Here is a 20,415-nt window from a genome sequence, read left to right as displayed (position 1 = left end):
CCTGGTCTCCAGCCAGAGCAGAGAGCATTGAGATAAACAAGCCTTAGTTGGAAAAGCTGAGTGCCTCCAGTTTGTGATGCAAGCTGGCATGATTTCCCGCAGCCTATTATGCTTTGCTACGTAGCCGATGCTGATTTGGACCAGGGAAAGTATTTAACCCACAACGGCTGGGGGCTGGGGTGATAGTAAGTAAGATGTATTAGATAGGAGTGAGTAAGTATGTATATATAGTAAGTAAGATATATAGATAGGAATAAGTATGAGAATTAGGAATAAGTATGTAAGGAGTAGTAAGTAAGATGTAAGAGAGAGAGATTAGGAGTAAGTATATAGAGAATAGTGAGTAAGTATGTATAGATAGGAGTAAGTATGTAGATATAGAAGTAAGATGTATGTAAGAATAGGAGTAAGTAAGATGTAAAGATAGAAGTAAGATGTAAGGATAGAAGTAAGATGTAAGGATAAGAATAGAAGTAAGATGTATGTAGTAAGATGTAAGGAATAGGAGTAAGTAAGAAGAAAGTAAAAAGATGTAACTAGTAAGATGTAAGAAGAAGATATAGAAGAATATAAAAGAAGCTGGCTAGAGAAGTAAAAATGAAAGTTCCTGATTAAACTGCATGGAGAAGAGCTCGTTGTTGCCTCCTTATTTCCGCTGGACGGAAAGGCGGCCAACACTCAAGAACTTGTTTTCAAGCATTAAAGACAGAAGCGAGAAAACAGAACTACATATGTACAAACATACATGTATGCATGCATAGATACATACATAACATTGAAATGATAGAGGATTAGAAAATGAAGCATGGCAGCGGCAACTACAGTGGGCCATAAAGGAAGGTGTGTTAGTCTGGTTTTCATCAGTCTCATCAAACATTTGAGGCAAGTCACTTCTGAGAGAGAGATCTCTTCAGCTCAAACTTTGGAGGTTCAAGAGCATGGTATCTCTATGAACTTGGCACTGGTAAGGATTCTCCCAGCTGAATCACATCGTGGTGGTAGCCATAGCAGGAATATGTTTGAGCACAAATGATTATGACTCAATCTGGAGCAATTTCTTTGTTTGTTTGTTTTGTTTTTTTCAAGACAGGGTTTCTCTGTGTACACCATCTGGCCTCGAAATCAGAAATCCACCTGCCTCTGCCTCCCAAGTGCTGGGATTAAAGGTGTGCGCCACCCCCGCCCAGCACTAGTTGGCAATTAAAAGTAACCATCACAACCATTATGTTGCTGATTTGGAGCTATTCTTTTTTTTTAAGATTTATTTTTATTTATTTTATGTGTACGAGTACACTGTAGCTGTACAGATGGCCGTGAGTTAGCATGTGTGTGGCTGCTGGGAACTGAACTCAGGACCTCTGCTGGCCCCGTTCGCCCCGGCCCTGCTCGCTCCAGCGTAATTCACTGTAGCTGTCTTCAGACACACCAGAAGATCTCATTACGGATGGTTGTGAGCCACCATGTGGTTTCTGGGATCCGAATTCAGGACCAGAACAGTCAGTGGTCTTACCCACTCAGCCATCTCGCCAGCCCCTGGAGCTATTCTTTATTTGTTCTAAATAATAAGCTTTTTATCAACTTCCTGTGTTGCAATTTCTCGCTCTTAGTATACCTCTTATCTTCCCCACGCACTGAAGTTTCAAATTGCTACATCTGAAGTCATCAGTTGTTTTTTCACACCTTGTATGTTTTCATACTTGATTTTAGAAAATAACCATAATGTGGGACAAAACTGCTCTCCATAGTTCATTATACACTTTGGCTCACATACTTACTTTTCAGTTCCATTGAATGGATTCATATGTTAGTTGGGAATACTTGCTTTCTATATGGTAACTAGTTTTCACAATATAATCTCTCCAATCCCTTTCCCTCAAGTTGCTTATGAAAGAATAAGTAGAAGTTCCCTTAATCAATTTGTGCAATCCTGTTTCAGAACTATTATGCCTTTGGGTTACTAGACTTGACAGCAAGTATGGGTGCGTAAGCAGCGCTGTTCCTTCTCCTGATCTCCTCTGTCTACAAATTAAAAGTTGAATTATTAAAAAATTATAATAGTGCTCAATAGTCACAATTTTACCTTTTCTTTGCTTTGATGTTGTCCAGGTCCGTGTGTCTGTATATATGTACATACACAGTGATCTTGACATTTTATTGGCTACTCATGAATCATTATAGCAGGAAATACGATCATTATGATAATTAGTACACCTATAAATATGATTTGCTGTTTTCTTTGTTCCTATGTAATATCTTCTACTAGATTTTACCATAGTCTGTGTCATACATGTTGATGCTTTTGCTTGTCCTCGAGACAGATTCTCACTGTGTGGCCCTAGCTGCCTTGAAACTTGCTATGTAAATGAGGGTGACCTTGACCTCACAGAGACCTACCTGCCTTGACCTCTTGAGTATAAAAGCACAAGGATTAAAAGTGTGTGCCACCACCTGCACCTAGCATATTTAACCTGTATATAATTCTAATAATTTATTAGTAGGTTTCAGTTTATATCATGGGAAGACTGTCTCTACTGATGTGCTTCATCTTAAAAAATCCCATGTCTGCTACCAGTTCAGCACATACTTTCCTTTGATGAATTTTAGCCTTTTATATCTTTCGCTCTTTTTATCACAACATCTTTAATATTGGTGATTTAAACTTTTTTCTTATTTAAGAGCCTGCGGTTTCATCCTTAAAATGGAGTCTATTTCAAAGATTATCGTGGCCATTATAGTTGGGGTTATTTCTGTTCACCACATGTTTATGCTACTTCATGAGTTTATTCATTTTTCCTTTTTTACCATCTTTGGATTAATTATAGTTTTTTCTCTCTCATTTCATTGTTAACTCCTAAGCTTTTGGAAGTTTTATAGGAAAAAAAATCTTAAGTTTATTTACTTAAAATCTGAAGTAATATCTCAATTCATGTAAATAACCTTCCCTGAGTTATGTGCTCAGTATTTAAAGTGTGCTTGTTGTAGTTTGCTTTTCTTGTATTTTCATGTCTGTGTTTTAAATTTTAGATCTGTGCATGTACTGCTTTCCGTTCTCTCTTGCCCTCAGACATTTCGTTTGGGGTGATTTTTCTTCTTCCTTAAATACAGTGTTTAGGTCCCTTACTTTGGTTAAGTATCTACTACTTGTAAAACTCTGGCTTTTTTTCCTGGGAAAATGACCTTGTTTTGCTATCCATAGCATGTGTTTATTTGATTCACAATTGTTTGTAGCAATCCTTTTTCTCCTAGAACGCTGGTGATGTTTTCTACTCTCTGAAAGTCTATTGATAACTCAGCTGACTATCATTCTTCATTTCTGCAACTTTGATTTCTTTTCTAATATATCTGGGCATTTTTGACAGTATTCTTTTTTGGGGGAGGGGGGATTCATATACTCTACCTAGTTAACTATTCATGCATAATAAATTACAGTAAAACTTAATGATATAAAACAAGTCATTTACTATGTCTCCTGGTTCCTATAGACAGAAATTCTAGATGGACGTGGCAGGCAAATCTCATTCAGATTCTTCTCTACTTTCAGTCATGTATTAGCTTCAGGTGGAGAAATAGCCAAATTGATGCCTAGGGAGCTTCCCTGGCTACTTCAGTCTACTGTAGCTCCCCGATGAGGCTCTCTATAGAACGGCCTGATGCATCCTTAGAGCATGGCGAATGGCTCCCTCCAGTGTTAGCAGAGAAAGAGAGAAAGGAAAGGAAGGGCCAGGCAGATAGTTTGTATCCTTTTATTCACTTGAATTCAGAAGTCACATAGCATAAATCCTGTTCCATTATTATATCCATTAGAAATGAGCCCCTCAAACAACTTGTTCAATGTGAGAGGAGCTGTATCTTTTAAGGGATGGGAGTGAGAAAATATAAGGATATATTTTGAAACCATGCCCTACTTCTTGTCCTTTTTTAAAAGATCTTTTTTATTTGTATATATGTGCACCTATGTAGGTTGTATGTGCCATATGTGTTTAGGAGGCCATAAGAAGCTGTCAGGTCCCTTTGACCTGGTGCTCAAGATTGTTATGAGCTAGGAATCAAAGCCAGATCCTCTGCAAGTGCAAAAACTGCTCTTATCCACCGAGACAGCTGGCTCCCCAGCCCTAGTTTTTAAGACAGACTGAGTAAGTACAGGTTCTGCATATGCTGATTCCTGTTCACAGACTCTTGCAGACTTATTGTTACTTCTGCAGATTAGTTTTCTGATAGGTTTGAGGGCATGCAGGTGGTAGTGAACTCCTATTCCTTAGAAATTTGAGAGAATCCTATAAGAGTGAGTTCCCAAATACAATTTTCAAAATAGGATCTAGATCTAGATCTAGGTTTGCTAGACTTCAGACTGGTAGTATAGTTGTGAACTCCAGCCCCAGTACTGAATGAATATAGATCTGGATTTAATATTCTCCTGTGGGGGCCGGGCAGTGGTGGCGCATGCCTTTAATCCCAGCACTTGGGAGGCAGAGGCAGGCGGATTTCTGAGTTCGAGGCCAGCCTAGTCTACAGAGTGAGTTCCAGGCCAGGGCTACACAGAGAAACCCTGTCTCGAAAAAAAACAAACAAACAAACAAAAAAAATTCTATGGATACATAAAATTGGCTTTCCTAGATACAAAACAATGACTTTAGTGTTTCTTTGATCCTCTGGCAGACCTCTTGGGTTTTTCCCAGGAAGGAGATGACCTTGATAGTGAGATGACCTTGGTAGTGAGATGACCTTGGTAGTGAGATGACCTTGGTAGTGAGATGACCTTGGTAGTGAGATGACCTTGGTAGTGTCTGGAGGGGGGTTTGTGTTTACCTTTCCTCTCCATGTTGCCCTGCACAGCCTAGTCTAGTCTCCTTACATTTGCATTATTAAAACTAATGCTTAAGGGCTGTAGAGATGGCTCAGTGGTTAAGAGCACTGACTGCTCTTCCAAAGGTCCTGAGTTCAAATCCCAGCAACCACATGGTGGTTCACAACCATCTTTAACAAGATCAGATGCTCTCTTCTGGAGTGTCTGAAGACAGCTACAGTGTACTTACATATAATAAATAAATTAAATCTTTTTTTAAAAAAAAAGTAATGCTTAAAAGTGCAGGTTACCAAGCTGGGCAGTGGTGGCGCACACCTTTAATCTCAGCACCTGGGAGGCAGACATGGGCAGATCTCTGAGTTTGAGGTAAGCCTGGTCTACAGAGTGAGTTTCAGAACAGTCAGAGCTATACAGAGAAACAATATCTTGGGGAAGAACAAAAGAAAGAAAAAAAGAAAGAAAGGAGAGACAGAGAGAGAGAGAGAGAGAGAGAGAGAGAGAGAGAGAGAGAGAGAGAGAGAGAGAGAGAGAGAGGAAGAAACAAAGAAACAAAGATCAGGTTCCCAAGCCAAGGTAAAGAATACATTCATTCTACACCTTCCATTTCAGAATGTACTTTTTTCAAATTTTCTTTATTTACTATTTACTCATTTATCAGTTCCTTTTATACACATAAATGCACATACATGCATGCACATGTATACAGTGTGTATGTGTACATTTCCTGATTCAATACTTTTTATTTATTCATGGAAGGCTTTTGTGTTTTAGGATTTATTATTGTGTTCCTTGATACTGAGATATCAGGGAACTCTTAAAAAACACAACCCCCCCACCCCCCAATCCAAACTAAAGTTACAATGTTGGCAAGTTAAAATCTCCTGAGATCTTGTACCAGATGTGTCTGTGTGTGTGTGTGTGTGTGTGTGTGTGTGTGTGTAAAATATATTATGTATGGTAAAAATATATTAAAATAACATGTTAAAATATATTATGTGTTATATGTTATGTATTAAAATATATTTAAAATAATATATTAAATAAATATATATTTTTTAACTCACCAGAGATTCCTCAATGCCCACTACTGATAAGAGCTCATTATTATAATGCAGGCATGGTTCAGAAACAATGGAAACTCATCAGGAAAGCTAAATTTGGCTGGTGGACTTGGGGAAAGTTAAAGGAGGAAATTTGCATTTTGTTACTTTTAAACACTCTCCTCGTCCTCTGACTTCTATAGCTATCTGTTATAGGGCAAAAGCATCAACATCATACCAAGAGTATGAAGGACCCCCGGTTATGTCTATAAGCACCCTCTTCGTGGGCAGAGTGCCGAAATTACTGGTTTATACTGTTTTCTATGTATGGTTCTAGAGTCCCTGCTTTGCCCAATGCATAGACACAGACCTCCTATGAGCAGGCTTATATACTGAGCATCCAAGGTCTTGTTTTCTGGTGCTGTTGTGGAACATACAGTGTAATGTCTGGATTAGTAGGTTGTCAGAGAAATCTTGCAAGGTGTATGTTGTGGCAGACATGGTCCAGAGGGTACAATTCTTTTCTTGTAAGATTCCAAGCTGATGTCACAGAAGCTTTGACTTTAGCTTCCACTTGCTCAAAGGACTTTCACTGTAGATCACACACATCCCTAGACTCCCTCAAAAAGAAATGTGGTGTGAATGTTCAGAGTCAAGTGTACCTACTTTGAATCTTAGCTCTACAACTTACTTATACCAAAAAGACAAAAGGTTTTAATTCCGCTATATCTTGCTTTCCTTTTTTCTTCAATAAGAGATAATAATTCCCATTTTCTACAGTTATTAGAAGTCTCGATACTGGACTGGTGAGATGGCTCAGCAGGTAAGAGCACTGACTGCTCTTCCAGAGGTTCTGAGTTCAAATCTCAGCTACCACATGATGGCTCACAACCACCCATAATGATATCTGATACCCTTTTCTGGTGCATCTGAAGACAGCTACAGTATACTTATTTATAATAATAAATAATTCTTTGTGCCTGATGGAGCAGGGACTGAGCGAGCAGGGCCGACCAGCACGTGCGGTGTTGACCGGAATAAGCAAAGGTCCTAAATTCAATTCCCAACAACCAGATGAAGGCTCACAACTATCTGTACAGCTACAGTGTGTACTCATATACATGAAATAAGTAAATAAATCTTTTTTTAAAAAGTCTTGATACTGTATTTTAAACATTCTGCCCAGTACCCAACATCTTATTAAAATATGTTTACTCATTGATTTCATTGTTCCTGCTATCCTTCTTAAAGACACTAAGGTATATATGTGGCTGGATAACATTCATGTTCTTTCCCTGGTTGCTAAGTTTGATGTTTACCATATGCACACACCTTAACTATCAAATCAAGAAAACATTCTGTATTCATGTGTTGAGCCTACTTCCACCTCTTTGATTTACATCCTAATAATAGCTATAATTATTCACAGCTCACTTCGTTAGATAACTCTAAAGTATTAGGCATCAAACTCTGTATTTCACAGATAAAATCCATCTTTCTTACACGTTTGTGAGTGGGTTTTATGAGCTCAGGTTGACAAAAAGCAGACTGAAGCTCAGGGAGTAAAGGCCTCCCCAGCATTGCTCAGGTGGCTAGCGTTCTTGCCAAGACTTGTAACCTGTAGTGAGCTGCTTCAGCCGACATGCAGTCAGTCACCCTCTCACTGCCTTTCTCTACCTTGCCTACCGCTCAGCCTTTGCCCAGCCCTCAGTGGCCTGATAACCTACTTTGACAACAAAACCCTTTGTCCTTTAAGACACAATATAAATGTCCCTTCTCCTGAGAGGAATTCCTTTGACTGTACTAGTTGTGTGTAGAGAGGTGTGAGTGTGAGAGTGTCTGTGTGTGTATGTGTGTGTGTGTGTGTGTGTGTATCTATGTATGTCTGCATATTTTTCCAGTGAACTTTACTTAGGTTCCTTTTTTAATTTACATACTTCAGTCTTCTACATCCCATGCATCCATGGAAATGTTCTTATACCCCTTTATTATGCATTTGAAATCAGCCATTAATATAGCCTTCTTATGGAGGATGTAGTAATTGTGTTCTGCAGCTATGGATGACTAAAAGCTGTAAAACTGTAGAGCTGTAAAACTGTAGATCCATAGGGGCCTTTGCAATTATTTTATAGGAAAATCTTATTTTTAAAAATGTCAATCTAGATTTTAAAACAGTGATACTTGACCTACAATTAAGTTTTGTTGTTGTTATTCCCCTTCCTGTTATAATTGTGCAGACTTTACAATGCCAGCCATGATATAATGAAAGTATATGTAGACATTTGAATGCTGTGTAATGGAAGAAAGGTCAAAAATGGTGTCACTGAGAGCTCCTGATATAAAATCTAACAGACATGCCATGTACTATCTTTCTTGTATTATCCTTACCCATGTTATAATTCAAGTTCCTATAACTTAGTGAGTCCGGGGATGTAGATCAGTTCATACAGTGACTGCCTAGCCCTCAGTTTGATCTGAAGTATTATGGCATATCTGTATAATCCCAACACTCAGGAGGCTGGAGAATTAGAAGTTCAAGATCAAATTTGGCATTGACTTTCCTGAGTCCATGTGTCCTTTCTGAACAGATTTTTCTATAGTTGAAGCATGAGCATTTTCTTTACCCAGTGGCTAGCTTGCCATAATTAAAACAATTCCATATGGAGTTTATTGATGCTCATCATCTTCTTTGAAGTAGAATGGGGGTACTCTCATAAGCAGGCCTGTTTGATACTCAAATTATCTATTAATAATGAAATAATTTTAAATGCCATATTATTTGGATATCGGTATTTGTAGACCTACTATCTGTCTGTAGTATATCTAAGTTGTCAAATATTGTTTATTCTTACTGATTTACTATCTAAATAACATTGAAATCATTTTATTGTAATTAATTATAGTATCTAAAATGAACATAAGTTTGACTATTTGGCTTCAAGTTGCATTATGTAATTATTTTGAACAGTTTATAATAGCAGCTATTAAAAGGATTGGGATTAAACTTTTATTTTTAAGTGAGTTGCATAGGCATAATACCTATACAAGAGTTGAATCATACATATATCATACTATAACAAAATTAATCTTAAATTTTGTATCAATATAGAAAGATTTATACCAATAAAAGCCTTTTTTTAAAAAAGAAGTTGTTCAAGGTCATCATTGACAAATACTGAATTTAAGGAGAACCTGGGTAATTAAAAGCCTATATCAAAGAGAAAAAGAATATTTCTTCTTTAAATCCATTCTTTTCTTACAATTCTTTGTTTACTTCTTGGGGAAAGTGGTAGGAGTCAATCCATTCCTTCCACTGTGTTGATTCCAGGGATTAAATTCAAGCCAGCAGTCTTGGTTCCACGCACCTTTACCCACTCAACCATCTTCCTGTCCCACTTTACAATGGTCTTAAAGCAGGAGCTCAGAATCTGCTGTGGTTTTATTACTTTTCTTCCTCATCTTGTCTTAACACCAGGGAGCCTTACCTTTACCAAGAATTCAATTTGGTCTTTAGACAAACATGTCTCTCTCAACACTCTAATAAACAAATTTATGTAATATTAGCTCAGAATACTGAGGACACCATCAAGAACTACGATAAACAGGTTTGGATGCTCCTCTGTTCTTTACACAGTATGAGTGATGGAAATGGAAACACACTAAGTCCTGTTCCTAGGAAGCTTTCTGTATGCACATAAGGAAGATTAATACACAAACACTCCTTGAAGAAAGAGAAGGAAAGATGGCAAATATGCATACTTGACACATAGTAATTATATTTATGAGGTCAATTGTACCATTTCAAACAAGTACATGATGTGTAATAATTAAATCAGTTCATTAGCATATCTGTCACCTTAGACAGGTATTCTTGTCTTGCCATTTTCTTGTACTAGGAATGTTCAAAATTATATCTACTAACTCTTCTGAAGTATGTAACTAATTTCCATCTACTATAGCTACCTTATATTGAAAAAGGACATTAGAAGTTATTCTTGTTAACTAACTAAACCCTACAGCCATGCCTCTCTTCCCCACATCCTTCCCAGACTTTGGTAGTCATCTCTTACACACATGCAGTTGATAATTGCTGAGAGATTTGTTCTTTGTAGCAAATGCCTAGTGGGCACATAATCACTGTGTTTTTAAAAATCTCTAGGACTGCAGAGATAACTCAGTACATGAATATAGTACTATCCATGTAAGCATGAAAAACAGAGTTTAGATCCTAAGCACTTATATACCACTTAGGTAGGGAAGGCAACCTACCTGTAATCCCATCATTAGAGAGGTAAAGGGAGAGGGTTCCTTGGGAGAGCTGGCTGGCCAAGACTAGTGGAACCAGCAAGCTCTGGCTTTAGCAAGTGATCCTGCCTCAATAAATTATGTAGAGAGTGATCTAAGAAGACAGCCAGCATCTACTGCAGGCTTTACTTACAAACACCCACACATATGTGAACACATAAAATATACTATACTGTATACATGTCAAAATAGGTTTCAATTTGTAAATACTGATCTATCAAACAGACACCCTAGAAAATAACACATGTTATGTAATTGCTAGAGTACAAAATCAGAGTGTTTTAGTACAAGTGAGGACATCTTAATGCAAGGAGTTACAACATAGATAACCCAGAGATCCTGTCACGCACACTTGCGTGATGGCGGTATTTGAGGCGAAAACTTTAAGGAAAGTCAGCCTCTTGTCTCCGCATTGTTGTCTGGCACCCCAAACTCGGAGGTGGCCCAGATATGTTTTCGTACTTGTGTGTTAGGAACTCACCAAGATATCATTTCTTCACAGTTAACAAAAGAAAATTCGGACTTTGTTTTTTGACTTTCATCAATGTTCTAACTTCTTAGTCTAACTCTGGCTTGGAATGTTAAGCTATTGATACTAACAGCCTCTAGCATGTAAGGCATAATAGCTTACAGAATGGGCAAACTATTTTAGGGCTAGATCAGGTGAAATCCTCATTCTTAGTTAACTTAGACAGGCGATATTAGATTTGTAGCTGAATCACTCTTAGGAACTGGCCTAGCAGGAGCTTCTTGGGGCTAGCTCCCGCTGGCCCAGAAAAGCAACTTAGTTGAAAAACTCACCTGGGCCCACCCAGCCTGTAACCATAAGCAACGAGCTGAAGAGGAGCTGTTTTCTGTTTTTTAGGAGCCAGGTGATTCTGGCCAGAGCTAAGCTTTCTTTCAGATTGTAATCTTTGTTTAGTTTTTGTTAAATTAACAGGTATTTACTTTGTTGTCTGACTCATTGTGTTCTTAACGTAGAGCTATGTACCTGTACTTTGTTTTGATGTATTTTGATCATTGTACCATCTGATTTTTTCAAACCTTTCTGTATGGACTATTTAAACCTGACTCTATATTAGAAAAATACACTCAGATTTTACACCACCCGTGTGTAGTCTGTTTGTCAAAGCTGAATCTCGTGCCCACCTGGCCAGAATCCCTTGTCTCGCAGAACAGGGACCCCGCGAGAAATCTCGGTCTGTGGCAATTGGCGCCCAACGTGGGGCTTCGGCCCAGTCCGTGGCAAGATCCCACTTGCTAAATTGGTCAAAAAATTATTTTGATGCAGCAAAAAATACCAAAGGATATTGGCAGGACTCAGCTCTTCTGTGCCTTGATTGATCATTACTTGATACAAAGAGCGACTTCAATTCTCCTAAGTCTGATTGTGTTCTCTCATTTGTTTGGTCCACTACATTGATTAAACATGGTAAAATCAAAAAGGCCCTGGGGTTTATTCAAAATGAAATGGAAACAGTTGAGTAGTTAGGATTTCTGTTTCTCAGAAGGCTTTATAATGACTTGTGTTGCTGAGAAAAGTTTGGAACAACTTGGGCCTTTGGTGGAGCTGCAAGGAATTAAGTGGCCAAGGGGATCTGGACAGAGCGTGGTCATTCTAGAGAGGTCCAAGCCTGAACAGAGAAGTCAGTACTAGGTTGGACTCAGTTGTGCTTCAGAATAAAGTTATCATCTAGTCCCTGGCTTCTCTGACCTCCTGAGTACAGTAGAATTTCTAAGCTTGATTTATAACTTTATAAACTGTGGTCACTGGCGGTATGGCAATTATAGTTGCTACTGGGAGAGTAGACTAAGGTATGTAACAGTGAATTATGAAATCGTAAAAAGAATAGCATCTCAAGATCTAAACTGTAAGACATTTCCAAACTTCTATAGTGGTGGGAGTCAGTTTGTCCTTGGGAGTCAGTTTGTCCTTGGATCACAAAAAGGTAAATTTTTCAAAACAATCACAGTCAAAGATCATGTGAAAAGGAAAGAGAAGTAAAATATAATGGGCCTTGATTTATATAAACACTCTATTTTCTATTATTCATGCACAGTCTACTTTTATCTTACAAAGGCATTCAATAAGAAAAGATAAAAATGATTTATGTGGGAGAAACCTTGTATTCCACACAATTTTAAATTAAGATCTTCCTGCACCCAAAGTTAAGAGAAAAGTAAAGAGTTAGGTTGAAATAACAACTCAGTAAAGTGCTTCCCTTGTATGTGTGATGAACCAAGTTTGATCCCTAGAACTCATGTACTAAACAGTCATAGTGGTGAATGCTTCTTCTAATCTCAAGCCTAGACATTCAAGGACATGATTTCCCTGGGGTTCAGACACTTATACTGTTCTACTTCAGAAGCTCCATGCCAATGAGACTCAAAAGCCTCAAAAAAACAAGGTGGACAATGTTTGAGAAATAGCACCCATGTGCATTCATACATAAACCTGCACACACACACACACACACACACACACACACACACAAGTATACATTCATTTAAATACACATTTGTATACTTGTGTGTGTCTACATATATACAAACATGTACACACAAAGATCTACTGAGCCAATTAGAGAATTCTTTTCCTGAAAGAAAATATAGTGTGTGTGTGTGTGTGTGTGTGTGTGTGAATTTAAATGCTTAAGACCTGAATTCGTGTTTTGAATTTATAATTATTTTGAATTTAAGAATATTTTGCCACATGTATCTTGGAAATAGTACCTGAGTATAAATGTGAAGTTCATTTACATCATATGCATTTCAGATATGTAATTTGAATGTAATATTATGCAGTATTTGTATGCATGGCACAAAACTTCATTCTATATTATTTTCTATGTCTAATGTCATTGTCTCCGAGAAGGGTTTGGGTTTGGTTGCATTTCTGATATTGAGATCTGTCCTAGGACTCTTTTATCTGTGCATACTCTCTTACATGAGTTATATCAATCCCATTGTTTATACTGGAATTTCTCCCTGCTAACTTTCCAAAGCAATGTGAGCCCCCATGCTACAGTGTAAATTAATCACCCTTCAAGCATAGTAGTCTTCCCAGGCCAAGGCTTTGTATCTCAAGCATTTTGGACCTTACAGTCCTTCAGACAATTCTTCATGGCCACAACTCATCTTCTCTAGGCTTTGTTAAGCAGAGAGAGTCAGTTCAGGACACACCAATAGTAATGATTTTGACTAAGAACAAAGGCTAGAAAAGTTGTTGCCGTCTTCCTGGGTGTCCTCTAATCTTCTAAGAACTGGGCTGAGGAGGATGACTTTTGGAAACAGAACTCTTTTACACCAAGATTGACATCTTTTCCTGGATTTGGTAGTTTTTAAATATTATCCAACATTATCTAGCATGCTTTTCTGACCTATTCATTCTCAAGTGGCTTTGAACCCTAAAGAAGGGACACATGACATCCTAGGCAGATTTTCCTGTCATTCACTACTGAACTAGTGACCTTTTCTAGATAGAACATGTGGCAGCAATGTCCATCTGCAGTCACCGGAAAAAATCACTTGGTGCTTCATGCTACCAAAAGCCGCTTCCTTGGAGGCTACAACACCACTGCCTCCATTCACTTAGCATTCTTTGTTCTCTTACTGGCATGCCTCTGAAACAGAAAACATCCTGTGTCAAGAAATATCAGCATGAATCTGCTTCCCACATCCCAGGTTTATAGAAGAAGGTCTATCTCTGCTCCAGTTATGTTCCATCCCTTCATCTGCTTTGCATGCAGTAACATCTTAACACTCATCATTATATCGAGGTTCTGTTTGTAGAAGAAAGTGCCTACACAGCAGAAATCTCACTTGTTGGGGATTTGGAGGTATTTGCTTGTTTGTTTTCAGAGCATGGAAAGTATGCAGACAGAAGCACAGCTCTAGGTATGGATGATTGTAGAAGCTAGAAGTATCATCCTCAGGAGCTGGGCATCTTGGTTTTAAGACCCTGTCTCTCACTGTTACCAGCGGATAACAAAATGTACTAGACTGGCTGGGCAATGTGTCCTAGGAACTCCCCCATTTCTGCATTCCCAGCACTGGAATTACAACCCTATGTATGATGGTTTATATATGCTCAGCCCAGAGAGTGGCACTATTAGAGAATATGGCCCTGTTGGAATAGGTTTGTCCCTGTGGGTGTGGGCTTTAAGATACTAGCTGCCATAAAGTCAGTCTTCTGCTAGCAGCCCTTAGATGAAGATGTAGAACTCACAGCTCCTCCTGCACAGGCCTGAATGTTGCCGTGCTCCCACCTTGATGATAATGGACTGAATCTCTGATCCTATAGGTTAGCCACAATTAAATGTTGTCCTTATAAGACTTGCCTTAGTCATGGTGTCTGCTCACAGCAATAAAATGCTAACTAAGGCAATCTGCCTGGCTTTTTATGTGGATGCTAGGATTCAAGCTCACCAATTGAGCTAACTCCATTATTGCCCTGTTTTTATAACTCAGAGTTTAGAATAGTATTTGTCCTGTACTCAACCTTCAGTAGCTGACTATTGGGTGACTCGATGGTGAATGAGACACCTAATGGTTGAAAGACCAGATGGGTTTGAGTGGGTTTGTGTGGCTGTTTGGTAACCAGTTTCTGTAGTTGAGACTTTCTAGCTTAGTGGCTATAGACCTCTACACTAAGGCAAAAAGCATTGCCTCTATCTCCGTCCCACTGGTGCTGTGACTTCGCACAGAACTGTCTACCCTCAATTCAGAAGCCTCAATTTAGTATCCATTAGAAAGAACATCAATGCTGTCAAAAAACCATTTTCTATAGTGTTTGAAAATATTTTTAAAAGACAGTGCTTCAGTTGAGGTGTTATTAGTTAATATCACTGCAGGAGATGACTAATAGCTGCTTGTTATACGTAGGTTGGCTTTGGCTTCTAAGGGGGAATCCTGGCCATCAGAGAACAGACATGTGGAGAGGGTGCTATGGTTTACCTCTAGGTGTTGGCTTATTTCACTCATTGCATCTCAGTGCTTGCTATTCGAGGCTTTGGGATAGGAAGTGTCTTCTGTGTAGCCTGAAGGAAGCCACAGTCCAGTGATCTGTCCCTTTTAGCAGTTAGTATGAGGGCTAGAGGCTGTCCCTTTTAGCAGTTAGTATGAGGGCTAGAGGCTGTTTCCATGTGTTACATTACTCACCATGTGAAGACTTTATTCATGGTGGTCTGTTGTCCTGTGCAAGTCTGACATGTTTCAGCATGCTTGTGTCATAACCCACAATGAGGTCTGTCTGTTTAGTCATATATCCTGTCACTCTCAAGAATCTGCTCCAGAACTCAGAGGAAGGAGTACCTTTCATATTTTTAGTTTTTTTTTTTTAACCAGATCTTGGGTAATAATAAAAATACTCATCAAAGCTGAAGAAGATTCTCTGATTGAGGGCATTTCAGTTTGTTCTCAGAGCAACCTTCAGATAGCAAAAAGGTAACTCTCCATATATTATCAAGAAATAAGAAAGCTCACAGCACCCAGAAGAGGCTCCACTCCCAGGCACTCTAGCACGCCCAGGATCTTAGGATCACGGGTGAGTAGGACAAAACATCTGTTCCAACACCACCTGGAGTAACTGGGAACAGCAGGATCCAGGCACACAGGAACTCCACCCAACCAGTGGCTCAGGTCCCTTCTGGTCTGCACAGGTTTGCCTTGGGCACAAACTCTTCAGGCACTCCCACACTACTCAGAAGAGACTCAAATTCCAGGCCCTCTAACACAGCCAGGATCACAAGATCCCAGGAGCTTGGTGACACCAGGATCACAGGGTCCTACAGGCAGCTTGACTCCCAGAAACTCTGAAATACCCAGAATCTCAGGATCACAGAGACAGCTGGATTTATAGGAGTTCTGACACACCAGGATTAGAGAAAGGACAGGCTTCAGTCAGATAGATAGGGCAGGTACACTAGAGATATTCAGATGGAAGGAGGCAAATGTAAGAGCATAAGCAACAGAAGCCAAAGTTACTTGACATCATCAGAACCCAATTCTAACCACAATAGCAAGTCCTGGATACACCATCACGCCAGAAAAGCAAGACTTGTATCTAAAATCACTTCTCATGATGATGGTAAAGGACTTTAAGAAGGACATAAATAATTCCCTTAAAGAAATACAGGAGAACACAGCTAAACAGGTAGAAGTCCTTAAAGAGGAAACACAAAAATCCCTTAAAGAATTACAGGAGAACACAAACAAGTGAAGGAAATGAACAAAAAACATCCAAGATCTAAAAATGGAAATAAAAACAATAAAGAAATAAAAAAGGAGACATCCCTGGAGTTAGAAAATTCAGGAAAGAGATCAGGAGTCATAGATGCTAGGATCATCAACAGAATACAAGAGACAGAAGAGAGAATCCTGGGGACAGAAGATACCTTGGAAAACATTGTCACAACAGTCAAAGAAAATGCAAAAAGCAAAAAGCTCCTAACCCAAAACATGTGGAAATCCAGCACACAATGAGAAGAGCAAACCTAAGGGTAATAGGTACAGAAGAGAACAAAGATTCCCAACTTAAAGAGCCAGTAAATATCTTCAACAAAATTATAGAAGAAAACTTCCCCTTAACCTAAAGAAAGAGATGCCCATGAACATACAAGAAGCCTACAGAACTCCAAATAGATTGGACCAAAACACCACATCACATAATAATCAAAACACCAAATACATTAAGTAAAGAAAGAATGGTAAAAGCAGTAAGGGAAAAAGATCAACATATAAAGGCAGATCTATCAGAATTGCACCAGACGTTTCACCAGAGACTATGAAAGCCAGAAGATCCTGGGAAGATATCATACAGACCCTAAGAGAACATAAATGCCAGCCCAGACTACTATACCCAGCAAAACTCTCAATTACCATAGACAGAGAAAGCAAGATATTCCATGGCAAAACCAAATTTACACAATATGTTTCCACAAATCCAGCCCTACAAAGGATAATAGACAGAAAACACCAACACAAGGAGGAAGCTACACCCTAGAAAACTCAAGAAACTAATCTTTCTTTTTTTTAAAGATTTATTTATTTATTATATGTAAGTACACTGTAGTTGTCTTCAGACACACCAGAAGAAAGTGTCAGATCCCATTACATATGGTTGTGAGCCACCATGTGTTTGCTGGGATTTGAACTCAGGACCTTCGGAAGATCAGCCGGTGCTCTTAACCACTGAGCCACCTCACCAGCTCAAGAAAGTAATCTTTGAACAAACCCAAAAGAAGATAGCAACATAAAAATAATTCCACCTGTAACAACAAAAGTAACAGGAAGTAACAATCACTTTTCCTTAATATCTCTTGACATCAGTGGACTCAATTCCCCAATAAAAACACATAGACTAACAAACAAGACTGGATACGTAAAAAAGGACCCAACATTTTGCTTTGTAGACAAAATGCACCTCAGTGACAAAGACAGACATTATCTCAGAGTAAAAGGCTGCAAAACAATTTTTTATTTTTAGATTTATTTATTTTATCTATATGAGTACACTATAGTTGTATTGAGACACACCAGAAGAGGGCATCAATCACATTGCAGCTGGTTTTGAGCCACCATGTGATTGCTGGGAATTGAACTCAGAACCTTTGGAAGAGCAGTCAATGCTCTTAACCACTGAGCCATCCCTTCAGCCCCACTGGAAAACAATTTTACAAGCAAATGGTCCCAAGAAACAACCTGGAGTAGCCATTCTAATATCGAATAAAATTGACTTTAAACCAAAAGTTATTGAAAAGGATAAGGAAGTTCACTTCATACTGTTCAAAGGAAAACACTACCAAGATGAACTCTCAATTCTGACCATCTGTGCTCCAAATGCAAGGGCACCCACATTCATAAAAGAACTTTACTAAAGCTCAAATCACACATCGCCCCCACACAACAATAGTGTGAGACTTCAACACCCCACTCTCAGCAATGGACAGAACATGGAAACAAACTAAACAGAGACACAGTGAAACTAACAGAAATTATGAAACAAATGGATCTAACAGGTATTTATAGAACATTTCATTCTAAAACAAAAGAATATACTTTCTTCTCAGCGACTCATGGTACTTTCTCCAAAATTGACCATATAATTGGTCATAAAACAAGCCTCAACAGATACAGGAAGATTGAAATAATTCCATGCACCCTATTAGTTAACCATGGACTGTGGCTGGTCTTAAATTTCAACAGAAACAACAGAAGACACACATGCACATGGAAGCTGAACAACACTCTACTCAGTGATACTTTGGTCAAGGAAAAAAGAAAGAAATTAAAGACTTTTTAGAATTTAATGAAAATGAAGACACATCATACCAAAACTTATGGGATACAATGAAAGCAGTGCTAAGAGGAAAATGCATAGCTCTAAGTTCCTCCGAAAAGAAACTGGAGCTTATACTATCAACTTGATACCACACCTGAAAGCTATAGAACAAAAGGAAGCAAATCCACCCAAGAGGAGTAGACTGCAGGCAATAATCAAACTCAGGGCTGAAATCAATCAAGTAGAAACAAAAAGAACTATACAAAGAATCAACAAAACCAGGAGCTGCTTCTTTGAGAAAATCAACAAGATAGATAAACCCCTAGTCAGACTAACCAGAGGGCATAGAGACAGTATCCAAATTAATAAAATCAGAAATGAAAAGGGAAACATAATAACAAAAATTGTGGAAATTCAAAAAAAATCATTAGATGCTACGACAAAAGCTTATACTCAACAAAATTGGAAAATCTGGATGAAATGGACACTTTTCTAGACAGATACCAAATACCAAAATTAAATCAGGATCAGATAAACTATCTAAACAGTCCCATAACCCCTAAAGGAATAGAAACAGTCATTAATAGACTCCTAACCAAAAAAGCCCAGGACCAGTTGGGTTTAGTGGAAAATTCTATCAGGCCTTTAAAGAAGACCTATTACCAATACTCTTCAAACTATTCCATGAAATAGAAACAGAAGGAACTCTACCCAATTCATTCTATGAAGCCACAGTTATGCTTATACCTCAAGCACACAAGTACCCAACAAAGAAAGAGAACTTTATGAACATTGATGCAAAACTACTCAATAATATTCTTGCCAACTGAATCCAAGAACACATCAAAACGATCATTCACCATGATCAAGTAGGCTTTATCCCAGGGATGTAGGGATGGTTCAATATACAGAAATCCATCAATGTAATCCACTATATAAACAAACCCAAAGGAAAAAATCCGCATGATTATTTCATTAGATGCTGAAAAAGCAATTGACAAAACCCAGCATCCCTTCATCTTAAAAGTCTTGGAAAGATCAGGAATTCAAAGCCCATACCTAAACATAGTAAAAGCAATATACAGCAAACCAGTAACCACATCAAACTAAATGGAGAGATACTTGAAGCAAGCTCACCAAAATCAGGAACTAGACAAGGCTGCCCACTCTCTCCCTATCTATTCAATATTGTACTTGAAGTTCTAGCTACAGCAATTAGACAACAAAAGGAGGCCAAAGGGATATAAATTAGAAATGAAGAAGTCAAAATATCAGTATTTGCAGATGATATTATCGTAGACTTAAGTGACCCCATAGTTCCACTATAGAACTCCTAAAGCAAATAAACAACTTCAACAAAGTGGCTGGATATAAAATTAAGTCAAACAAATCAGTAGTCTTTCTATACTCAAAGGATAAACAGGCTGAGAAAGAAATTAGGGAAATGACATGTTTCACAGTAGTCACAAATAATATTACATACCTTGGTGTGACTCTCACCAAGCAATTGAAAGATCTGTATCACAAGAACTTCAGGCCCCTGAAGAAAGAAATCGAAGATGATATCAGAAGATGGAAAGAGCTTCCAGGCTCATAGATAGGTAGGATTAACATAGTGAAAATTCCCATCTTATAAAAAGCAATCTACAGATTCAATGCAATGAAATTCAAAACACAATTTTTATGCTTCATGATTAAAATATCACATACCCTCTAGTCCAGTATAAAGTGGATGAATAGATGAGTGGATAGACGAAAACGGAATCTTACACAGTCCATCCTAGCCCACCTGAACCTGTGAACTCTACTGCATTGAGTGAAACTAGGTATGGAGTAGCTAATCTCTCTAGATAAGCTTGATGGCCCTTCATCATGATATGTAAGGTACCTTCACTATTCTCTCCATTGCCCATGCCCACAGAAACTTTAGCCTACAGAGAAATACTGCCAATCCCTGGTGCAGCTGTGCTTGCTTATAACATCAG

General features: G+C 38.4%; 1 protein-coding gene and 1 long non-coding RNA gene across 12 annotated transcripts in view; one reads left to right on the top strand and one right to left on the bottom strand.

The window, feature by feature from the left end:
- Large1 (LARGE xylosyl- and glucuronyltransferase 1) overlaps positions 1-20,415 on the top strand; it is a 503,421-nt gene that overhangs the window by 387,628 nt on the left and 95,378 nt on the right. The gene's annotated exons all lie outside the window — the stretch shown is intronic.
- LOC116069570 lies at positions 13,462-15,621 on the bottom strand. Its single transcript, XR_004110037.1, has 2 exons — positions 15,310-15,621; positions 13,462-13,772 (listed from the first exon to the last, which is right to left on the bottom strand). It is a non-coding gene; the product is annotated as an uncharacterized LOC116069570 (long non-coding RNA).

Source organism: Mastomys coucha, unplaced genomic scaffold (assembly GCF_008632895.1).
Source record: "Mastomys coucha isolate ucsf_1 unplaced genomic scaffold, UCSF_Mcou_1 pScaffold22, whole genome shotgun sequence".
NCBI lineage: Eukaryota > Metazoa > Chordata > Mammalia > Rodentia > Muridae > Mastomys > Mastomys coucha.
The sequence above is the reverse complement of the archived record's forward strand: the minus strand, read 5'-3'. Positions and strand labels throughout refer to the sequence as shown.